Source organism: Ceratotherium simum, chromosome 15, assembly GCF_057802395.1.
Source record: "Ceratotherium simum simum isolate JZ-2026a chromosome 15, ASM5780239v1, whole genome shotgun sequence".
NCBI lineage: Eukaryota > Metazoa > Chordata > Mammalia > Perissodactyla > Rhinocerotidae > Ceratotherium > Ceratotherium simum.
Genome location: NC_141914.1, coordinates 34,064,955 through 34,085,939, shown reverse-complemented (window position 1 = coordinate 34,085,939; position 20,985 = coordinate 34,064,955). Strand labels below are relative to the sequence as shown.

Genomic DNA, 20,985 nt, shown 5'->3' with positions numbered 1-20,985 from the left:
TCATCTCTTGAGTGAATGAATGATTAGGAAGTCATTGAAGGATTTTAAATAGAGAAGTGGCCTGATCTGTGTATAATCTTTTTAGAAAATTACTCTGAATTTTAGTTTCCCAACATAAAAAGAGGATTACGTGACATATAAGGTCCCTACCATTCTCACGTTCATGATTTTGTTCTAAATCTATAGCAAAATTCTTGAAACACATCTGGTGTTTCACTTATTATGCCTTGTATGTGATACAGGTAAAAGGTAGGTATTAGAGCTCTCTTGTTACAAAGAAGAAAAATGAAAATGGACTTGCTTAGTAGCTCATGGTAAACAAGCTAAAGTCTGTATCACTGAACACAGGATTATGGATGCAAAGTCAAGGGCTACATTAATATAATCTTGTTCATTTCCAAACTGGACTTTTTTTTTTTCCCTTTGGGATTCCTTTGAGTCAGAATGATTGGCAGGCTTAGAGAGACATCTCAAACTCTTCAACAATGCCCTTGAGTGTGGGTCCACACATATTTAATTTAGATGATTAGAACTCTTTGCATTTTTATTTAATCTCATTAGCATGGGGATACGCAAAATCCATGATTTGTAGAGGCATGGAGATAAATTTAACTACCTAGATTAGATGACATTTTCAGAGGATATTAGATTTGAAAGAAAAGTAGCAGCCATCCAGCCAAAGTCTATCATGGAGTTATGCATTTGTTGACTCAGCAAATTTTATTGTTTACCGTGCATCAGACACTGTGCCAGGTGCTATGAGCACAGGGATATGCTACATAAGGGGAAACTGAGAAAAAAGTAAACTTTCTAAGGTGACATTTTGTTGATTAGAAGAGTTAAGAACAGGGATTGTGAGCCTCAATTTTTGGTCCCTTTCCAGTTTAGCAAGGATAGGAAAACTATAGCCCATGGGCCAAATCAGGCCAGCCTCCTGTTTTTGTAAAGTTTTATTGAAACACAGCCTTGCCCATTTGTCTGCACATTATCTATAGCTGCCTTCATGCTGCAATGACAGAGCTCCAACAGAGACCGTATGGCCCGCAAAACTGCAAACATTCACTATCTGACCCTGTATAGAAAGTTTGCTAACTCTTGTACAACAGCATGAAGATTGTTCATGAACTGCTTCTAGAAATGAGTTTCAGGTGGTAAACTTGGAAGTAGTGAAAAGTACTACCTTTCCTTGTCAGATTGAAATTTTTTTTTTTTTTTTTTGAGGAAGATCAGCCCTGAGCTAACATCCATGCCAATCCTCCTCTTTTTGCTGAGGGAGACCAGCCCTGAGCGAACATCTATTGCCAATCCTCCTCCTTTTTTTTCCCTTTTTCTCCCCAAAGCCCTGGTAGATAGTGGTATGTCATAGCTGCACATCCTTCTAGTTGCTGTATGTGGGACGCAGCCTCAGCACGGCCTGATAAGTGGTGCATCGGTGCGCACATGGGATCCGAACCCCAGCCACCAGTAGCAGAGCGTGCGCACTTAACCACTAAGCCACGTGGCCGGTCCCCTAGACTGAAATTTCTATAAGGCATTTCCTTTACTTGTCTGTCAACAATGGCAAAAAACTGATGGAGTTGAGTAGGGTGTAGGAGTTGGTTGGAATAAAGCTAGTGAACTTGGGAATAAATATAGGAACAATTCCTGCTTGAGGGGTTACTTGCAATCATAATGTGCTAATGTGACTTGGTCTCTGTTTCTGAATTCAATTCAATTTGGATCAATGTAACAATAAGAGACAGTTTTGTTTCTGATTTCTGACTGTAGAGAGCGTAATTGACCTGGGCCTCAGGTGGTGCACTCTGACATCCATATGAACGACATTTACACTGAGACTACACTTCCCACAGCTGTTCCCAGCCTAGGATTGAACTCTGCAGGCACACTGAGGCAGGGCCATTCCCAGAGGATGAAGGTCCCTTGATGAGAAGCTTTTGCTCAAGGATTCCTGATAGCCTTGTTGAACTTTCCTTATAATTCATACCTCTACCAAACCATCCAATCTTTTTTTTTTCAGCTTTATTGAGGTATAATTGACAAAAATGTAAGATATTTAAAGTGTAAGTCATGATGATTTGATGTAAGTATACATTGTAAAAGGATTCTTCCCATCTAGTTAATTAGCACATACATCACCTCACATATTTATGTATTTATAATATATTTAGATATTATTTATATATCATATATATATATGAGAACATTTACATTCTACCCTCAGCAAATTTCGACTATACAGTACAGTGTTATCAACTATAGTCACCATGTTATACGTTAGATCCTCAGACCCACCTAACCTCTCTTCCTTCCTTCCCTCTCCTTTATTTGGGGTTGGTTAGAATTATGCAGAATACTCCCTCCGAGGTGAAAAAAAAATCTGAATCTTACACCCCACACCACAAAGAAGGAAGCACAGCACATGGTAGGTTTCTACGGGTTCTGGAGAAAAAACATTATACATCTAGGACTACAACTCTGGCCCATATACTGGGTGACATGGAATCTGCCAGCCTTGAGTGGGCCCTGGAGCAGGAAAGGGTTCTGCAGCAGATCCAGTCCACAGTAGAATCAGCCCTGCCACTTGGGCCAAATGACCCTGTAGACACTATGATGTTGGAGGTGTCAGTGGCGGGAAAAGAAACAGTATGGAGCCTAAAGCAAGCTCCAGTTAGAGAATTGCAGGATAGGCCCTTGAGATTTTGAAGCAAGGCTATGCCATCAGCACTAGAGAATTATATGCCCTTTGAAAAACAGCTCTTGACATGTTACTGGTCTCTGGTAGAGAGAGAATGTTTGACCATGGGATATCAAGTTATCATGAATTTGGAACTACATGATTCTGAGACATCTACCAAATAATAAAGTTGGGTGGGCCCAGCAGTAGCCCATTATGTATTGGAAATGGTATTTCTGGAATTGAGCCTGAGCAGGGATGTGATACACTGCAGGAGTATGTAGTCCAAACTTCAATGTCACTTACCACAGTTGTACCAGTCACCCTCCTCTGGCTTGCACTTAAGATCACATGGGGGATCTTGAATGAGGAGGAAAAAACCCAAGCTTGGATTACAGATGGGTCAGCTTGGTTTTGAGGTACAAGCCAAAAATAGATGGTACCGCATTATAACCACATTCAGAGTTAGCCCTGAAAGACTATTGAGAAGAAAAATATTCCCAATGCATAGAGTTGAGCAGTAAACCTGGTTATACCTTTTTTGTGGGAGATGTGGTCCAAGGAGTGAATATATTTAGATCCCTAGGTCATAGCCAATAGCCTAGATGTCTGGTGAAGAATATTGGAAAAAAGATCTGGGGTATGGGAATGGATACATAGGGGTGGACACAAAGTGTGAATATTTTTGTATCACATGTTAACACTGACCAGACAACACCAAAGAAACACTGAACAACCAAGTGGAAAAAAATAACTTGGCCAGTTGAAATTAGGCAGCCTTCGCCACTGACCACTCCAAAACTGGCACAGCTAGCAGATGAATGGAGTGGCCATGGTGGCAGAGATGAAGTCTACACCTGGGCTCAACAGCAGACTCCCACTTGCCAAGGTTGACTTAGCTACAGCTAACTATGAATATCCAATATGTCAGCAAGAGAGACCAACATTGACCTCTTGATATGGCACTATTTCTCCAGGAAACTAATTGGCCATTGGTAGCTGGTTGACTACATCAGACCTTTCCACACTAGGAGAGCCAGCAGCTTGTCCTACAAGGAAAGATATCTATTTCAGGCATGGATTTACTTTTGCTGTATACTAAACCTCAACTAGCTCCACTCTCCCTGACACCCTCGTGAAGTCACATGCCCTCAGTATGGTGGGTCTCTCCTTGATGCTCCCATTGCTCCTTTTGCATACCCCAATTACATATAGTATGTTGAAATTATTTGCTTGAATAATCATTTCTAGTTAATAATTGTTATATATCATATCTCATTTAATCCTCAAAATAAATCTTTAGGGTAGGTCTTGATAATATCCCTATTTCAGAGTTGAGGTAACTGAGGTTCTAAGATGCTAAAAATTTGCCCAAGATCATTAAGCTAGAAAGTGCTTGGGGCCGGCCGCGTGGCTTAGCGGTTAAGTGCGCGTGCTCTGCTACCGGCAGCCCGGGCTCGGATCCTGGGCACACACCACCACACTGCTTGTCAGGCCATGCTGTGGCGGCGTCCCATATAAATTGGAGGAAGATCGGCATGGATGTTAGCTCAGGGCCAGTCTTCCCTCAGCAAAAAGAGGAGGATTGACATGGATGTTAGCTCAGGGCTGATCTTCCTCACACACACAAAAAAAAGTGCTTGCTGCAGCACTAATTTTGTGTGTGTGTGTGTGTGAGGAAGATTGTCCCTGAGCTAACATCTGTTCCCAATCTTCCTCTTTTTGCTTGAGGAAGATTGTCCCTGAGCTAACATCTGTGCCAATCTTCCTCTATTTTTTGTATGTGGGACGCTGCCACAGCATGGCTTGATGAGCAGCGTGTACCTCCGCACCTGGGTTCCCAACCCATGAACCCCGGGCCACAGAAGCAGAGCACTCAAATTTCACCACTATGCTACCTGGCCGGCCCCAGCTGCAGAACTCATTTTAATCCCAGTCGTCTGACTCCAAGGACCATGGACTTAACCACCATGGCAATTAATCTCTGTCATAATTATTAATTTATACATTTTTATCCCATATGAGGCTTTAAGTTCATCATCATTAGTTAGTACGGTATCTAGAACAGGGTACTTCCAGCAGATTTATTGAATTTATAATAGAGAAGGGAAAAGGATCTGGACTTGGGCAGCTACAGTTGATTTCTGAATTTTTAGGGAAAAGTAGTAGATACGGTGCCATGACATACATTTTAGCTTCTAATTTCACTGAAGAAATAAACGGCACATTACATGGTATAATTAGCCCTTTTTCAATTTCTTTATAATTTGGTGTTCCAATTATCTATTGCTGAGTAACAAATTACCCCAAAGCAAGTGACTTAAAACAATAACCATTTTATTAAATCTCATGATTTTGTGTGTCAGGAATTCTGGACGGGCTCTACTGAGCAATATTTTTGCTCCACATGGCATTAACTGAGATCATCTGATAGTATTAAAGCAGCAGATGGCTGGTCTAGAGTCCCTTGGGCAGCTTCATTCACATGTCTTGTGCCTTGGAGGTAATGGCTGGCAGGCTAGGATTAGTCTGGGACTATTAACAAGCACACCTACACATGGCCTTACCAGCATGGTGACTTCAGAGTAGCTGATCTTCATGGCAACTCAGGGATCCCAGAGAAATATTCCAGGATGCCCAGCTGCAAAACTTCTTATGATCTAGCCTTGCAAGTCTCAGAATGTCACTTCTGCCAATTTTATTGGTCAGGCAAGTCACAAAGGCCAGCCCAGGTTCAAAGGGAGAGGAATTAGTCTCTGCCTTTCAGAGGTGGCCATGGTTTTGTGGTCATTTTTAATTGATAACACTTGGTTTTATAGCTGGAAATGTTTAACTCCATATTAGCTGTTTCTTTCAGGTCTCACCATCAGACAATCATTGACCGCTTGTGCATAGAAACAACAAAGATCTTCCTTATGTAGCCCTAAATTCTATGCTCCTTGGGGGACTTCCCTTAGGAAGGAAGAAGACAATTTTTCATCCTTTCATTTTGACACTTATTGAGTTCCTACTGTGCGTAGAGTAGTGTCTAGAGGCAGTTAGGCATGGGGTGGGGGGTGGGGCGGCTAGATCTGTGAATTTGGGCAAACCACTTAAACTTCTTGAGTGTCAATCTTCTTATCTGTAAAAAGGGACAATAGTACCTGCCCAAAGTTCAAAAATTCTTGTGAGACTTTAAAAGTATTATTAATGCATGGGAAAATCTTATATATTATAAACTACTTTAAAAAGCAGCCTTTACTAATATAGCTATTGAGTCAAGAAAATAAGACACAATCGAAGTGGAATACAACACAATTATGCAAAAAAATAAAATCTAATACAGCATACTGTGGCTGCCTTAAACTGGCATAAACCAAAGTCATGTTGTTTCAAAGGAAAGAAAGATTGTATCCGGTTGCAACAGCAGGGAAAGCTTTATTATTATTATTCAATGATTCCACTATCTCAACTATGCAGGAACCTAATGCATGATATCATACCAAAGTTCAGAGAAGTCAACAAGTCTCTTTAGTCCAGCCATAACTGGAATTTTCTGGAATGATGCTGCACTGGGCAAAAATAATTAGGCTTCTGGAAATGCATCTGGACAATTCGGCACTGTTATTAGATTTTCTCTGTGTCTTTAACGCTAATAATGGGACCTGCAAGATAATCTGATGAAGAGAGCTAAGGCATGTAAAATTTCATCAGTGTGGGCTGCACCCATGGCCTCTGGGAATTTTCGTCCTGTGGTTCGGAGCTCTGGGTGCCTATCTGGAAATCAAGAGCCCCAGAGCCTTAGTCATCAACCCAGCTCCACATGGCATGTTTCCTGCATTAAGTACACCTTGCTGCAGTGAATTGGCTCAGATGTGGTATTTTAATTGGCATTAAACATAATTATTATCTAATTAAAGCAGAGGCGAATTAATTTTCTGAGTCATTGTTTGTGCAAAAGATGCTATATTCCAGTCAAAACCAATTGAATAACATCAAATACTCAATTTGGTGCCTTCAGGAGGTCTATTTTGTTTCTTTTATTTTCTTATCCATATGGATATTTTTATTAGGAATAATTTAAGATAGGATATTTAGATTCATTAAATGTCACAGTGGAAAGGGACTTTACAGAATTCCTCCAGCTTGGACATTTTATAGATGGGAAAACTGAAACCCAGAGAGTGAAAAGCAGTTATCTAAGATCACACACCTAGTTAGGACCAGGCCAGTCCTGAGACCAATGGCGCCTGACTCTCATTCTAGTGCTCATTCTACTATGGTTCAAAACATGAGCTTTCTGAGAGGACCTATGTCATGCCAGCACTGGAAGCAACCTCAGAGATTATCCTTCCAGTACCCCATTTTATTGTTGGGGAAACTGAGGACCCATGCAGGAAAACACTTGCCAGCGTCACACAGCTGAGCAAGGACGAGAATTCCAATTTATACTCTATCATCTCTCTACCACGGCATGGTCTCTAGAGTAAGACAGAGACAGTGGATGAGCCTGTTGAGTTGAAGAGTGGATGTGCCTTGTAGAACCATTTTTGTGATTACTCTACATTCCAAAATAAAGACTGAAAAGAAATCTCTTTTCTACGGGAAAAAAAAGTCCAAGTGATGCGTAAGGCTGACCCACAATCTTCCTTAGGCCTAACTCTCTGCCTAAAATAGGCCTCATCTTTCAGAGACCACTTCTTCCATGTGGACTTCCTAGGGCTTGTGGTCGCCCTTCCCTCATTGAGCATCGCCTTGGCACGTAGGTCCAGTCTGCATCTCACCTCACAATTCTGAACCTACTTGTAAATTTCTTGCATGCAGTTCTTGTAGTTTTGAAACCTCTCAAGGAGAGGGTCTCAGCTGTTTTCTAGTTCTATTATACCTTCTCAAGTAGTGGGTATGTGGATGGCACTCAATACATGTTCACTACAATGACATCTGAAGGACCAGGAATGCAATAGATCAGCAAGGACTAGAGATGGAGAACACGATGGCTACTTATTCAGCATAGAATAGTCGAAGAATCTCTGTAGTTAGATGGAGGAGGAATTGAATCCACTCTTGCACTTACTGACTTTCTGTCATCTGAGCCTCAATTTCCTCATCTGAAAATGGTCATTATAATACCTACTTCACATGTTGTCGAAAGGAAAAAATGAGGCAAATGTATAAGCCATTTACACAATGCCTGGCAAATAGTAGGTACCCAAGCAATAAATTCTGGTTTCCATATTGCCTCAGAGCCTACAGGTAACAACACTCCACAATCTCCATTGTTATTAGAGGGCAAGGGCCCCAACACTCCTGGTGAGTTTTTCATTCTTTGCAACTTTGTCAAATATGTTGGACATGTAGAAAGAATCACGCTGGAGCTGAGTCAAGATGGCGGCGTAGGCAGACTCTGAACTCACCTCCTCCCACGTACACAGCCAATTTACAACTACTCGTGGAAAAATTACCCCTGAGACAGAACTGAAAACTGGATAAGAGGAACTCCTGCTACAACGGATATCCTAATTGAGGTGGAAGAGGCAGAGACTCCCTTCTGGAGAGGAAAAACGCCGCCTTCACAAGCCAAGCCGCCAGCGTCACGGCCGCCCGGGAGCAACTCACAGGTACGCAGCCTCCCTAGAGGAGCCGGGCCCTGAGCTGGGAGCGCCTCCACTGGGGGCATTTTGTGGACCCAGCAAAACCAAGACGAGTGGCAGAATAACTGAATTTGCTGGCTACTAAAGCATTGGGGAGTATCCCCAGAAAAGCTGGTTCACAAAGAAATTAAAACCACTCTTAAAGGGCCCGCATGCAAACTCACCCATTTCAGAAAGCATCGTAGAATCACCAGAAAGAAAGGTGCACAGTGCTGTGGTGAAAAGAGACTCACCTAATAGGCCCTGAGTGCATCTCGGTGAGAGGTGAGACCTCTCCAGGGACTGGGACATTGGCGGCGGCCATTGTTGTGGCCTGGTGTGGGCGTGCTGACACAGATGCCATTGGAGTTCTCCCTGGGGCCTGCTAGCCCAGGGTCTGCCCCACCTGCTAGAGCACCGATTTAATCCAGCTCAGCCAGGGCAGGCAGCCCACCCTAGAGACTGGCCCCACCCAACAACAAGCCCTGAGGCAACGTGTGGGCCTGCATAGATTGGTGACTGGATTCTCTGCAGCCTGGCAACTGAGCTGACTTCAGTGGGGCAGGGTGTGCACAAGGAGCGGGTGGAGAGTGTGGGGCAGTGGTGGAGTGTGTGGGGCTCCTGTGGTGGAAAGTCTGGGTCTGCTTCGGGAGGTCGGGGCGCGCACACGGGGCAGGAATGTGTGGGCCTGTAGGCGGCAGGGCTTGTCAGCTGCAGAAGACTTGTGCTTCTCAAAGACCCACATAGGGGGTTTGCCCCACCTTCCAAAGCCTGAAACAATTAGGTGCTCCCGTGCCTGAGGCCAGCCCCACTCAGCTGCAATCCTCAGAGAGCTGACAAGAGACCTAAAGGCTGGAGGCTTATAGCAATTATAAGCCCCTGAGCCTAACAACCTGCCACGCTGGGGGCCTACTCACTTAAAAGAAATACTGCAACACAAATGTGGTATTAGAACTTGCAGCCAACTGTGCTGGGGCTCCCCACACCTGATAAAGACTGAAGGGCCCACAACAACTACAAATAGCTGAGCATTACAACAGCTGACCAGGAGCATAACTCGGCCTACCTGGGCGCATACAGGGAGAGCAAACAGGCCACAACAGAAGGACGCACGTAGCCCACATAGGGGTCACCCCTGGAACATTGAGAACTGAGGGAAGCACACTGCAGGACTCCTAAGGCATCACTTGTATAAGGTCACCTATACAAGAGCAGGAGACGTAGCTGACCTACTTAATACGTGGACACACGCACAAGGAAAGAGGCAAAATGAGGAGGCAAAGGAATACATTCCAAGTAAGGGAACAGGACAAAACCCCAGAAAAGAAACTAAGTGAAACAGAGATGAGCAACCTACCCAACAAAGAATTCAAACTAAGAGTGTTAAGGATGCTCACTGATCTGGGGAGAAGAAAAATGAACTCAGTGAGAATGTCAACAAAGAAATGGAAGATATAAAAAAGAACCAATCAGAAATGAAGAATATGATACTGGCAATGAAAAATTCACTAGAGGGACTCAAAAGCAGAGTAGAGGATACAGAAGAACGGATCTGCAAGCTGGATGAAAGAGTAGAAGAAACTACCCAAGCCAAACAGGTAAAAGAGAAAAGAATTAAAAAGAGTGAGGACAGTCTAAGGGACCTCTGGGACAACATCAAGCACACTAACATCCATGGTATAGGTGTCCGGGAAGGAGAAGAGCGAGACAAAGGGGCAGAGAATCTATTTCAAGAAATAATAGATGAAAACTTCCCTAATCTAAGTAAGGAAACAGACATCCAGGTACAGGAAGCACAGAGAGCCCCACACAAGAAAAACCCAAAGAGGCCCACAGCAAGACACATCATAATCAAAATGTCCAGAATTAAAGGTAAAGAGAGAATCCTAAAAGCCACAAGAGAAAGACAAGTTACATACAAAGGAAGCCCCATAAGGCTATCAGCTGACTTCTCAGCAGAAACCTTACAGGCTAGAAGAGAGTGGCACAATATATTTAAAGTGCTAAAAGGAAAAAACTTACAGCCAAGAATACTCTACCCAGCAAGGTTATCATTCAAAATGGAAGGAGAGATCAAAAATTTCCCAGACAAGCAAAAATTAAAGGAGTTTGTCACCAAGAAACCAGTGCTACAAGAAATGTTAAAGGGACTGATTTAAGGGGAAAGAGAAGACCACAAATAGGAAAAATTATCTACTTCCATGATAAGAGGATAATGGATACAAATGCACAAAAAAGAGGTTAGATATATATCAAAAACATAAAACAAGGGAGGAGCGGAGTTAAAGAGTAGAGCTTTCAGACAGAAGTCAAACTAAAGATACCATCAATTCTGTATCGAAGGAGAAGGGAACAGAGAAGGACTACTAAAACACTGAGAAAAAATAAAAAGTTAAAAAATGGCAGTAAGTACATACTTATCAATAGCTACTTTAAATGGCAATGGACTAAATGCTCCAATTAAAAGGCATAGTGTGGCTGACTGGATAAAACAACAAGACCCATATATATGCTGCATACAAGAGACACACTTCAGACCTAAAGACACTCACAAACTGAACGTGAAGGGATAGAAAAAGATACTCCACGCAAATGACAATGAAAAGAAAGCTGGGGTAGCAGTACTCATATCAGACAAAATAGACTTTAAAACAAAAACTGTAAAAAGAGACAAAGAAGGGCATTACGTAGTGATCAAGGGAACAATCCAAGAAGAGGATATAACACTTGTAAATATCTACGCACCCAATGTAGGTGCACCTAAATATATAAAGCCATTATTAACAGACATAAAAAGAGAAATAGACAGTAACACAATAATAGTAGGGGACTTTAACACTCCACTTACACCAACAGATAGATCATCCGAACAGAAGATCAATAAGGAAAGATTGGCCTTAAATGACACACTAAAACAGATGGACCTAGTAGGTATACAGAGCATTCCATCCAAAAATGGAAGAATACACGTTCTTTTCAAATGTACATGGAACATTCTCCAGGATTGATCACATATAAGGCCACAAAACAAGTCTCCATAAATTTGAGAAGATTGAAATAATACCAAGCATCTTTTCTGACCACAACGGTGTGAAGCTGGAAATCAACTATAGGGAGAAAATCAGAAAAGCCACAAATACATGGAGATTAAACAAAATGCTACTGAACAACAACTGGGTCAACAAAGAAATCAAAGAAGAAATCAAAAAATACCTGGAGACAAATGAAAATGAAAATACGACATGCCAGAATTTATGGGATACAGCGAAAGCAGTTCTGAGAGGGAAGTTTATAGCAATACAGGCCTATCTCAACAAACAAGAAAAATCTCAAATAAGCAATCTAAGAATGCACCTAAAGGAACTGGAAAAAGAAGAACAAACAAAGCCCCAAATAAGTAGAAGAAGGGAAATAATAAAAATCAGAGCAGAAATAAATGAAATAGAGACTAAAAAAATAATAGAAAAAATTGATAAAACCAAGAGCTTGTTCTTTGAAAAGATAAACAAAATTGACAAACCTTTAGCTAGACTCACCAAGAAAAAAAGTGAGAAGGCACAAATAAGTAAAATCAGAAATGAAAGAGGAGAAATTACAACAGACACTTCAGAAATACAAAAGATTATAAGAGAATATTATGAAAAGCTATATGCCAACCAATTCAACAATCTAGAAGAAATGGATAAATTCTTAGAATCATACAACCTTCCAAAACTGGATCAAGAAGAAGGAGAGAATTTGAACAGACCAATCACCAGTAAGGAGATTGAAACAGTAATCAAAAACCTCCCCAAAATAAAAGTCCAGGACCAGACGGCTTCCCTGGTGAATTCTACCAAACATTCAAAGAAGACTTAATACCTATCCTTCTCAAACTCTTCCAAAAAATTGAGGAGGGGGGGAAGCTCCCTAACTCATTCTACGAAGCCAATATTACCCTGATACCAAAACCAGACAAGGACAACACAAAAAAAAGAAAAGTACAGGCCAATATCACTGATGAACATCGATGCAAAAATCCTCAATAAAATACTAGCAAATCGCCTACAACAATACGTTAAAAAGATTATACACCACGATCAAGTGGGATTTATTCCAGGTATGCAGGGACGGTTCAACATTCTCAAATCAATCAACGTAATACACCACATTAATAAAATGAAGAATAAAAATCACATGATCATCTCAATAGATGCATAGAAAGCATTTGACAAGATCCAGCATCCATTTATGATAAAAACTCTGAATACAATGGGGATAGAAGGAAAGTACCTCAACATAATAAAGGCCATATATGACAAACCCACAGCTAATATCATCCTCAGTGGTGAAAAACTGAAAGCTATCCCTCTAAGAACAGGAACCAGACAAGGATGCCCACTGTCACCACTCCTATTTAACATAGTACTGGAAGTCCTAGACAGAGCAATCAGGCAAGAAAAAGAAATATAAGGGATCCAAATTAGAAAGGAAGAAGTGAAACTGTCACTATTTGCAGATGACATGATTTTATATATAGAAACCCCTAAAGAATCATCCAAAAAACTTTTAGAAGTAATAAACGAATATGGTAAAGTTGCAGGATACAAAATCAACATACAAAAATCAGTTGCGTTTCTGTACACTAACAACAAAGTAGCAGAAAGAGAAATTAATAATACCATCCCATTTACAATTGCAACAAAAAGAATAAAATACCTAGGAATAAACTTAACCAAAGAGGTGAAAGCTCTGTACACCAAAAAGTATAAAACATTGCTGAAAGACATTGAAGAAGACACAAAGACATGGAAAGATATTCCATGCTCTTGGATTGGAAGAATTAACATAGTTAAGATGTCCATACTTCCTAAAGCAATCTATAGATTCAATGCAATCCCTATCAAAGTTCCAACAACATTTTTCACAGAAATAGAACAAAGAATCCTAAAATTTATATGGAACAACAAAAGACCCCGAATAGCTAAAGGAATCCTGAGAAAAAAGAACAAAGCTGGAGGTATCATATTCCCTGATTTCAAAATATACTACAAAGCTATAGTAACCAAAACAGTATGGTACTGGCACAAAAACAGATACACAGATCAATGGAATAGAATCGAAAGCCCAGAAATAAACCCACACATCTATTGACAGCTAATCTTTGACAAAGGAGCCAAGAACATACAATGGAGAAAAGAAAGTCACTTCAACAAATGGTGTTGGGAAACTGGATAGCCACATGCAAAAAAATCAAAGTAGACCCTTACCTTACACCATACACAAAAATTAACTCAAATTGAGTTAAAGACTTGAATGTAAGACCTAAAACTATGAAACTTCTAGAAGAAAACATAGGCAGTACGCTCTTCAACATCAATCTTAGCAACATATTTTCAAGCACCATGTCTGACCGGGCAAGAGAAACAATAGAAAAAATAAACAAATGGGACTACATCAAACTAAAAAGCTTCTGCACAGCAAAGGAAACCATCAACAAGATGAAAAGACAACCTAACAATTGGGAGAAGATATTTGCAAACCATACATCTGATAAGGGCTTAATCTCCAAAATATATAAAGAACTCATTCACCTCAACAACAAAAAAACTAACAACCCAATTAAAAAATGGGCAAAAGACCTGAACAGACATTTCTCCAAAGAAGATAGACAGATGGCCAACAGACACATGAAAAGATGTTCAAAATCATTAACTATCAAGGAAATGCAAATCAAAACTACAATGAGGTATCACCTCACTCCTGTCAGAATGGCTATAACTAACAAGACAGGAAACAACATGTGTTGGAGAGGATGTGGAGAGAAACTGGTGCAGCCACTATGAAAAACAGTATGGAGATTCCTCAAAAAATCAAGGATAGAACTACCATATGATCCAGCTATTCCACTGCTGGGTATTTATCCAAAGAACTTGAAAACACCAATGCATAAAGATACATGCACCCCTGTGTTCACTGCAGCGTTATTCACAATAGCCAAGACTTGGAAGCAACCTAAGTGCCCATCAAGGGACGAATGGATAAAGAAGATGTGGTATATACACACAATGGAATACTACTCAGCCATAAGAAACGATGAAATCCAGCCATTTGTGACAACATGGATGGACATTGAGGGTATTATGCAAAATGAAATAAGTCAGAGGGAGAAGGTCCAATACCGTATGATTTCCTTCATTAAGTAGTAGATAATAACAACAATAAACAAACACATAGAGACAGAGATTGGATTGGTGGTTACCAGAGGGGAAGGGATAATTTGGCACATGTGTGTGGTGATGGGTAGTAATTGGTATTTGGGTGGTGAACATGATGTAATCTATGCCGAAATAGAAGTATAACGATGTACACCTGAAATTATACAATGTTATAAACCAATGTTACTGCAATAAACAAAAATTAAAAAAAAAAAAAGAATCACACTGATGATTCTATTCTGTAACTTTTTGTCTGACATTTCCTCATTAATATGCAGTTCTCAAAGCTTTTTTAGGAGGGAGTGGCTCCTGCATGGTGCATTTATCTCAATCCTAATTTAGATTGCCATTTTTTCTGACTAAACCAAAACAAGGAAGAGGATAATGGTGATCTGCTGTCGAAAGCTCCTAGGCATATTTCTTTCACACAGAAGGTCAGTGTGCTTCTGTTAAGACCAGGGTGGAGCCAGCAGTCTGTTCTTATGTCATGAATTCAGCTGGAGTGAAGAAACCCGCCCTTGCCTGAAATGTTTGCCTTCATGAGGTGCACTCTTAGCAGTGAGTTATCGGTTATGCATAATGGGGAGTGAAAGGCTGTTGCCAAGTCTCCCTTCAGGAGCACGTGGCATGACTCTTCTGGACTACATATCAGGGTGAGTTGTGGACGGCTGGGTATGTGGTGAAGGGAGGTAGGTGGAATCTGATAGCAACTGTTGCATCAAGAGTTTTATGAGTTTTTCTATACACAGACCTCCCAAATTTGGGGTTGCTGAATTGCCTGGGCTTATTTCAATGGTCAGTCTGGACCTGTGGGTCTCAGCCAAGGGCTTAGGGGACATTGTAACTGCTGTGCCAGGTGCAACAGCCCTTAATGAACTGCGGACAACCCCATGAGGAAACAGGACTCTTCCTCAAAAGCCTGAGGGTGATTGCAAAATCCTGGGTATTGGCAGGTGGAGAGTGAGCTATGGATGGATCTAGAGACAAGCAAGGGCAAGGCTGGAACAAATGAAGAACTCCCCTGGCAAAAAGTTTAACTCCTCAGACACAGGCTTTAAGTGCCAGGGAACCACAGTTATTCCCACGGGATAAGGCTGTAAACGTTGATGTCCCAGAGCAGCTCTACCAGGAAGGATTCCAACAGATGAGGCAAGGCTAGGTCCGACTGTTTCCTGTAAGGGTGAGGCTGGCCTGGCTGCTCTTTGCTCTCTGATCTAGAATGAGATCTCACCTTTTCTCCAGCACCCACACTAAAAGGAAGCATTAAGACTTTCCCAGGGGCAGAAATCAAGAAGGGTCCACTTAAGCAGCAAAACAAAGTAGAAAAATTGTGAGTTTTGGAATAAGGAAGGACCAATTTTGAATCTCAGTTCTTCTAACTAGTGAGTGACTTTGGGTGAGTCACTTAATCCTTAGCCTCCATTTTCTCAGCCATATGTGAGAGAGAATAATATCTACCACAGTGTGTTGTTGTGAGTATCAGATTCATAAAAATGCATTCTATAAAGCATTGCTAATGAAAGAAATATTACTCTCTCCTCCTTACTTAGCCATTTTTTTAAAAAATGTTCAGTGTTTATAAATATTGAATAACGACTGAGTCTAAGGAAAGCAGGGAGTAGGATATCCAAGTCACAAAACACGAAAAGATCTTCCCCCAAGAAATACTTTAATTTTATTTCCTCTGGGGCAAAGGAAAGGATGAATGGAAATAATTTATCAAGTTTTTCCTTTGTGCCAGGTGTTTTGCATACATCTCATTTGATCCTCACGAAAACCCATTTGAGTGGTTCATCCTTTCCCATTTTACAGATGAGGAAACTGAATCTCAAAGAAGTTTAGTTACTTACCCAAGGTTGCACAACTAGCAAGTGGAGAAGCTATGACTCCTAACCCCAAACATTTTTCACTATGCTGCCTTAAGCAGTTCACAGGTCCTTTGGAATGACGAAGCAAACGTATACAATGTGGTGTTCCAAGAAATTGCAAAGGAATGGGGGAAGACTGGCTGCTGGTTTTTTTTTTTTTTTTTTTTGAGGAAGATCAGCCCTGAGCTAACATCCATGCCAATCCTCTTTTTGCTGAGGAAGACTGCCTCTGAGCTAACATCCATGCCCATCTTCCTCACTTTATATGGGACGCCGCCACAGCACGGCCTGACAAGTAGTGCCTCGGTGTGCACCTGGGATCTGAACCCGGGCTGCCAGGAGCTGAGTGTGAGCACTTAACCGCTACACCACGGGGCCAGGCCCAGAGGGGCTGGTTTAAGAAGTCTTTCTGGAGGAAATTTTAGATAGATTGTCAAGAGTGTATGGAAGTTGAGCCAGTGCAAGAAAGTGGGAATATATTCCAGACCTGGGAAAAAGGTAACAGACATGGGCTCAGAAATAGTAAGATTCAGAGAATGTTGAGGGGATTGTGTCTGAATGTGTGCTAAATGTCTCAAGTCCTAAAGCAACTTTCCTGATGGCTTTCAAAGCCCTGAATCCTTCTCCCGGTTCTGAGATAGGAAATGCTGGATCACGCTTAGAATAACAAACCCTAGGCTTGCAGAGGTCAGTGGGGAGATGGCTTCCAATCCATGCTGCTTAGAAAATCTAAGGGATTTTGAGGAGCCCCTTCAGAGGCTGCCATGAGAAGCCTTGGGGAGAAAAAAGACCCCATTCCTACTGCAACTTGAGTATATTTTTTAAAAATTTAACTTATTTTAATTATTTATATTTCTGTGTAATATTTTAAGTATGAAAACCACTGATCTAAGTACAAACCCCTGTCTTTTGTAGAAGGAAAGACAAGCCTAGAGAGAGAAAGTAATTTGCTTAGAGTCACAAAATTGTTTCATGGAAAGCACAACCTAGAACTCTAGTCCAGGATTGAAAAGGCTTCCTGGACCCAATTCCAGCATGTGCGTGGAGGCTTCCCCACACCAACAAGCAGTTCTCGGGGGCCAGGAGGGTGTCTGAGAATTCAACTCAATTCTCACACTACCTGGAGAGAGAGTCAGATTCCACAGGTAAAGGGCTCAGTCTCACAAGACTGCCCTCGTCCAGTTTGATTAACTTGCTAGAGTGGCTCACAGAACTCAAGAAACATTTTACTTACTAGATCACTGATCTATTCCAGAGGATATGAATCAACAGCCGGATGAAGAGATACATAGGATGAGGTCCCGAACAAAGATTCTGCTGTCCTCCACTAGGAACTTGCGCCCCAGCAAGGTGGTACGTAGAAGCCTTCTGCTTCCCTAACATGGAAGCTCTCCAAAAACAGACCCAAGAGATGTCCTTTTAGGTTTTTATGGTGACTTCATTACGTAGTCATGATTGACTAAGTTGTTGGCCATCGGCAATTGATTCAATCTCACACCCCGACCCCCCACCAGGGGGTAGGACTGAAAACTCCAGACCTCTGATCACATGGCTGGGTCTCCAGGCACCTAGCCCCCACCTTTGGGTGGGGTCCGAAAGTCACCTCCATTAACATAAACAAGACACCTTTATGGCTCTCATCACTTGGGAAATTCCAAGGATTTTAGGAGCTCTGTGCCAGAAACAGGAACAAAGATCAAACACATATTTCTTATAATAAATCACAATATCACAAGGACTCTCCCCTACTTAGATGAGCCTTTTCTTAAGACTACAGCAAATCCAGATCTCAAGGTACCATCTCCTTCTGAGGTCAATATTTATATTTTAAGTACCTACTGAGTTTGAGTATTCATCGGATGCCTGAATTGGCCCTAAAGCCTCCCCAGCAATAGCCTCTGTGCTTCAACTTTTCTACTGTCTGAGATGTCCTACTATGTCATTGGATGGTTCCTATTGTTTATAAAGTGCTTCCTTATATTGAACCCTATTTTGCCTTCCTAAAACTTTCCCCTCTTAATATTAATTCTAATTCCTCTTTGCCAGAAGAGCCATTCACATTTCTCCGTGAGCTTTTTCTGACCTAATGTGAACATCTTCGAAAGCCTTTATTCCTCTTTCTTAAGGCGTGGTTTTGTCACCTCACCAACCTAATCAAATTCCTCCTAATGCTTTCCAGGGTGTTTGCTTTTCTTGAAAGCCATGGTAGCTAGAACATATTCTTGGTATGGTCTCACAACAACACGCTATACCCCTTCTGTTTGGAAACACCCTATCATGAATATAGCCTGCAATTGTACTACTTTTTTTAGTGGCCATACCATTATGGTAAAAAAATAAATAAATAAAAGCTCTAAATCTTTCACCTGTGCTTCTACTAATCATATCACCAACCCTTTTGCTTTTGCATTTCTATGTCTGATCCAAATGCAGAGCAGTTTAGTTGTTTAAGTTTTGAAGTGTTAGATGGGGCTTGTTTTCCTACGTGGGAAATGTTTCTTTGCTCCCTGACTGTGTCATCCTCTATGCCATCCTTTGTTTATCTCTGAGTTTATCCTTAGTAACTTTGTACCTTTACCAGTTTATTTCTCTTTCTACTTCTCTCTCTCTTTCTAGTTATCAGTAAGATTGCAGCAGAATTTTCATTTTAGACAATTAGCAACATAGGAAGTGAGAGGAGATGGGAGTAAAAAAGAGAAATGTGAAATTGAGATTTCTCCCTGCCAAAATAGAGCTCTTGCCAACTTTTTGGTTCTTGCCGTTTTTGATGAATTAGTTTGATTCATCGACTCATTTAAGATATGAGGACATGAAGGTTTCACTTCTTTCCTGCTAATTTTCACTCCAACTGCAATAATGATAATAATAATAATAATGTTGTGACCACCTGGAAATCACTTTACATCCCCATAATTATCGTCTCCTCCCTAAACCAATTTTGTGACTCAAGTTCCTTCTTTTGGAGAAAATGTCAAGGAATGCCATTTGAGGGGATTTGCTTGCTGTTGTAATATATTTTAAGGGCAATCAAGGGTAAGGATTAAAATGTGGCCCCAAGAGGTAGGATTAGGAGTTTTATTGGGTAGAAATTGCAGTGACACGTATTTCATTTGAACGTAGAGAAAAGAATTCTATTAGAGTCAAGGCTGTATGTAAATGGAGCTGGTTGCCTTGTGAAGAGGTGAGTTCCCTGTTGAAGAGAAAACTCAGATGAAAACTGGATTTCACTTCAAAGGGGTGTGGAAGATTCTGTATCAGAAAGAACATTTGAAAACATTTCCTATAAGGTCTTTATCAATCTGAGATTCCAGAACTCTGGAAAGGAGAAGAAAGCATACCTTTGCATATTTTAGCATCAGTGAAAATACACTTCCTACTTTATAAGTCCCTTACTTTCATGGTAGCAAAATTCTAGGTTCAAGAACAGCCTCTGGTATATTGTTTCTGAAGAGTTACAGGCAAAATGCCTAGTATTGCTGCACCAGCAAGACTATTCTCGTAACACCAAACAAGGTACTTAGACTTCCTCCTTCCACCTTCTCAAATGCCTGGGGCTGGTGCGGGGGCAGGAGAACCAGAATGAGAGAAAGCTAGGTTTGACAGTTCATCACAGCACTTCATGTTGGTTCAGTGGCTTAATGCTACAAAATTTTTCGCTCACTCATTATGTGTCTGAAGTGAGTGGACAAGAGAGCTATGCTCATCACAGAAACTCAGGGACAAAGGCTGATGGAAGTTACATTTTGATACAAGCTTCCATGATTGCAGAGGCAAGGAAAAGGAACATGGTGAATCATGTCCTGACTCTGGAAACCTCTGTCCAGACTGGATAGATAGCAGTGGTGTCATGCCACTTAGTTTCATAGTTCTTTGCTTTTTTTCCCCAAGGGATTACTAAGCATCCCAGAGAGAATCTCTTTTATGTTTCAAGAGAAATATTATCAAAGAAATTTGTTTTCTTTTGCAACTCAGAACCGTAACACAGCCTCAGCCAGAATTTACATTTTCAATTGTCCCAACTCTTGGAGATGGGAGAGGGACAGTTAATTTTCTCCATGTATTTTTGGTTATGGATTTTGAATCTTAGAAAGTTAGATAGGAAAGGATCTTTAGAGGTCATCAATTTTCTCATTTTGTAAGTGTGGAAACTGAGGCTCAGCAAAAATGATTGACTGCTGAAGAGCATGGGAGTCAGCAATGGACCCTTCATGACCTAGATCATGCAATGCTCTTCCCAGCACTCTTTCTACAACATTTACCATCTATGCCCAGCGCTATTGGCAGGTGTGATTATAAAATGCATACCACCTAGTGCACCAATGTGAAAAGTAACTGACATCAGTCAGGTAAGCTACAAGTGTGAACAGCTATCCACAAGACCTGCTTTTTTTATTTTGATAGGGTTGTGATAAGTAGCTACAGGGCCGGCCCTGTGGCTTGGTGGTTAAGTGCGCGCGCTGCAATGCTGGTGGCCCGGGTTCGGATCCTGGGTGCGCATCGAGGCACCACTTCTCCGTCCATCCTGAGGCCGAGTCCCACATACAGCAACTAGAAGGATGTGCAGCTATGACATACAACTATCTACTGGGGCTTTGGGGGGAAAAAATTAAATAAATAAAATCTTTAAAATGCATACC

At 41.2% G+C, this 20,985-nt stretch overlaps 1 long non-coding RNA gene across 1 annotated transcript in view; it reads right to left on the bottom strand.

The window, feature by feature from the left end:
* Positions 1 to 17,821, bottom strand: part of LOC147915162 (uncharacterized) — a 90,142-nt gene extending 72,321 nt beyond the window's left edge. The window contains exon 1 of the long non-coding RNA XR_015554454.1: positions 17,583 to 17,821. This is a non-coding gene — a long non-coding RNA (uncharacterized LOC147915162). The remainder of the gene's footprint in view (positions 1 to 17,582) is intronic.
* Positions 17,822 to 20,985: the final 3,164 nt, after the last annotated feature.